Here is a 298-nt window from a genome sequence, read left to right as displayed (position 1 = left end):
TTTTTTTTTTTTTGGGTGGGGGGAAGGAGATCCAGAAAGCAAAGGGGTCTGTCTGGATCCCCTGTTTCTGGTGTATATTTGAGTGTTTGTGTATTCTGCTGTCTCTTCTGTAAGTGGTAGGCCTTGCAGATACAGACTAGATGAGGGGTATAGACCAGGAGAGGGGTGCATCCCTGGTCTCCCACAGGTAATCGGGGCCCAAGCTGGATACCTTCATTTCTCGGTTGTCCTGAAGCCAGTCTGAGAATAGATAGGTAGCACAGAGCTGTAACTGACACATCCTCCTGTCTGCATCCTG

Source organism: Bison bison, unplaced genomic scaffold (genome assembly GCF_000754665.1).
Source record: "Bison bison bison isolate TAMUID 2011002044 unplaced genomic scaffold, Bison_UMD1.0 scf7180017864500, whole genome shotgun sequence".
NCBI lineage: Eukaryota > Metazoa > Chordata > Mammalia > Artiodactyla > Bovidae > Bison > Bison bison.
This window is presented reverse-complemented; position numbering follows the sequence as displayed.